Genomic DNA, 3,950 nt, shown 5'->3' with positions numbered 1-3,950 from the left:
CACAGAAAAGCTTTGTGCTTAACTTCGAACAAACAAGCAAACAATTGAAATGGTTCGAAGTAAACAGCGGTATAAATAATTAACTGTGAATCTTCTTATGGTTTTCGTCTTAGACGCGAAGAGTGGCTTAATATCATTCTTGTTACACTTTTATGCCAAATTAAAATTCAGCAGAACATGCTTTACATTATTTATCTTACATATTAAAAGTTTAATTTCTTTAGAATTTTGACTAGCTTAAAAAGTTGTGTTTGGAATCCTTGAAAAATATTTTATGTGAACAAAATTCATTATGTTTTCTGTCACAAAAATAACGAAATGTTTTTAATTCGTAAACTCGGTGGCTGTATTTCATTTAAAACCGAACCACATACGATAAATGTTATTAATCTATCTTTGTTCTATCACAAATTATGCTTTATAGCAGAATTGAATATTGAAATCATAAAAACAGTTTATTTTTTCAAAACATAGCAAACGTGCTTCAGATACTCGTAGACAGAAAAAAATGGAATAATAATAAAATTCTAACGTAAAACAACAAAGAAAAATAATACAAACAGGTTTTTAGGAAAACTGTTATAGCATTTAACGGGAATGATAATCTCGAGTAAATTACAAAACGAAAAAACATATTTTTTGTATTTATATTGATTGTTTGTTTGTAATTAAACACAAAGCTACACAATGGGCTATCTGTGCTCTGCCCACCATGAGTATCAAAACCCGGATTCTAGCGTTGTAAGTCTGCAGACATACCGCTGTGCTACTGGGGGGGGGGGGCATTTATATTGAAGTTGAATAATATGTATAGGAGTATAAACACTGTTTAAAAGCATGAAAATACGAGAATTTGGTTGAATAATGTTTTTGCATTGTACAATTACTATAAGTTGTGAATTTCAAAACAATAGTTTTTATTGTTTAAAAATTCAATTCATTTACTTCACTCTATTAAATTTTGAGTCTTTAAGGAATACGTGATGACACTATATACACTTGACACTATACACAATTTTCATCTATTATAAAAATGCTTGAAATAAACAATATTTGTGTGAGATTTCAGTTACCTCCACAAATTTTTTGAAAATCTTTGGATTTTTAATCGTATAGTACCAAAATTCGCCCTTAGATGGCAGGCGCATCATCGAACATTTTGGTGATAATACAGTGTTCCCTCTGTCTTATGTGCTATTCTTCACCAGTATACCTTTGGCCAATAAGCTGAATCATAGGCTCTTACAGTCAGTTTTTGACAAAATAAGTGGCTTCCAAGCACCGACAGAATGATGTCATAGAAAGAAAATTTACTAAAAGTTTTATGATCACCTTAGAGAAAATGGCGGAGATGTAACATTTAAAAAAGACGAATCTGTCTTAAGTTTATATGAGCTACTTAAATAAACTGTTAAATGTCAGAATTAACATCTCTGCAAAGGAACACAAAAGTGCTGCTGGCATGGGTATCACATATAAGGATTTAAATAGTATAATAATACTGGTGATGTTTTTGTTTTTTCAAGTCTTGAAAACACTAACTGTTTGTAATATTACAACTTGCTAAACGAATAACGATAAGTTTATTTATTATATGTTTCTCATGAGAGGAAATAGTTGTGTGGAAAATACGAAAAGACTAGGTGACTGGATTACATCTAATAATGATTTTATTAGAAGAACAGATTCTAAAGAAACTTACTATTAATTGAAAACTACAATAAATGATTTATTATTTATGAATGACTTTATTAGTTAAAAAAGATGGAGACATGTTTTTATAATTTATGAATGACTTAGCTCTGGTGTATTTATTTTAAAACAAAGAATATTATCAAATGTTTTTTACTAGATTAGCACTGATATTTCTCTTCTGGCAACAAAATATATGATCAAATGTTTTTTTACATACGTTTAGTAGTGATAGTTTTCGCTTTAATATAACGAATGTTCCGAATACAAGATGTGACCATTTGAAAGTGCCTATATCTGCTATTTGAAATGTAATTATAATATATGCTAGGTATTACCAATAATTGTAATAATGTTATAATTCACTTTAAGAATAGAAAACATAAAATTATATGTATACAACAATCAACCTTAAAACTTTTAAACACTGGTTAAAAAAGATACAACTGTATATAAGAACATTTATTAATTTTAAGATCAAGCTGTTTACTTAATTAATAAGGCTACCTTTATTTTACGGCGGTATATATTTTTTTCCTCTATTGAGAATTTCAATATTACCAGGTTGAACCACCATGCTTAGAAACAGTGTCGGGCACGTTACTAGTCAAAATGTAATGACGTTACTTTGGCCGTTATCTGCTAAAAATAGTAGTTTCCTTACCCAAAACGTTACTTGTTTTAAAATGTAACGAGCAATCACTGGTTACTCGTTATTTTTCAAATGGATACTTATATTCTGTGTATAAAACATGCACAGTTCACATCGAATATTATATTATATATACGTATACAGAACTGAACTACAAGCATTGAACTCAAGACAAAAAATGCATTATACATTGACAGGTTTTATGATAGCAATTAAATGAGCTGCTTTTATTTTTCCTTTATGATATTCAAAGTAAGAGTAACGCATGATTTACACAATACAAGAAAGAGAAGAAAAAAATCAAATATCTAAAATAACTAATAAGTAGCCTATCAATTAGCGTGAAATAATCTAACAGAATTTACTTCATGTAATAATTGCAGTGTTAAAACAATTATTGTGGGAGGCCAATATCGCTGTTACATTTCAAGAAAACAGCTCTTATGAAGCTTACATCAGGCATTCCTCCTCTTTTTCGTCCTCAGCACATCTTCTGTAACTGAAAAAAAAAAACCTCTCAACTGCGGCACTTAACGAAATAGCTGTATTTAATGAAACGAAAACTGACTTTAAGACTGCGTCTGGAAACGCGTTATTGTGAACAGATTTTACAAGAGATTTATCTAGAAAAGCACCAACTTACTTCAGCACTTTGTTTACAGGCGTCTGAAATAATCGTCTTCATCACCAGTTTCTGTCGCGCTATCTTGATTAGACGATTCTGTACCGTATTGTGCTGTGTGTATTCTGTCGTTGCGATCATTTTGGTAGAACTTATTCCTTCCAATTTTCTGGAAGCTAGGAAAGCTTGAAGCTAGGATGAACTGAATCGTCATTGTTGAACACGTTGTTAAACCTAGTTTCTATGCTTTGAATTAATACTTCAGCTAGGGGTTTACGAATTTACAACCGTTTCTTGTTCAAGTTTGGCTAGACAAACACGCAAGTAGTCCCATAAATGCTTTGTTCGCACACGGCAAGATATCAAGTGTTCTAGCAATAGGTCTCATGACTTGAATGTATTCCAAAATAAAATAAAAAGTTATCAGTTAGATTCAGCTGCACAATGTCCAGTTTATTAAAAACTCAGTCTAGTGCTTGGTCACTTGACTCACTTCCAGATATTAACTTATCTATACAACTTATGGCATCAAACATATAATTCTAACGAGTTGAATAAGGAACAAACAAGCGTCCCCTATTTCTTTCTCAATTGTGTCGGCAGCTACAGTATTTCTGTTCGTTTATTCCATAGGCTTTGAGCTTTTGTTATTATTGATCTAGACACTTTTTTATACTATCATTATCTAAAGCTTTATCTACATCAGTAGTAGCAACGAGATTCAATGTATGAGAGGCACACCTTCGATGGTCTAGCAAAATAAACATGCACGAACGAGACGACATCTCATCATCACAGCTAGAGAATGCATTTCTACAGCGTTTTTGTCTGAGTCATCATCATCACCTTCATTCATGACTATCTTATCACCACTGCCAGTAACATCGCCATGCAGTTGGCCAGGAGAGATGGTGAACGCATCGTTGGAGAACAGTTTATAAAAGAAATTATTATTCTATTATCTAGACTTACAACATAAGCCCA

The sequence above is a fragment of the Limulus polyphemus genome, unplaced genomic scaffold, assembly GCF_000517525.1.
Source record: "Limulus polyphemus unplaced genomic scaffold, Limulus_polyphemus-2.1.2 Scaffold629, whole genome shotgun sequence".
Taxonomy (NCBI): Eukaryota; Metazoa; Arthropoda; class Merostomata; order Xiphosura; family Limulidae; genus Limulus; species Limulus polyphemus.
This window is presented reverse-complemented; position numbering follows the sequence as displayed.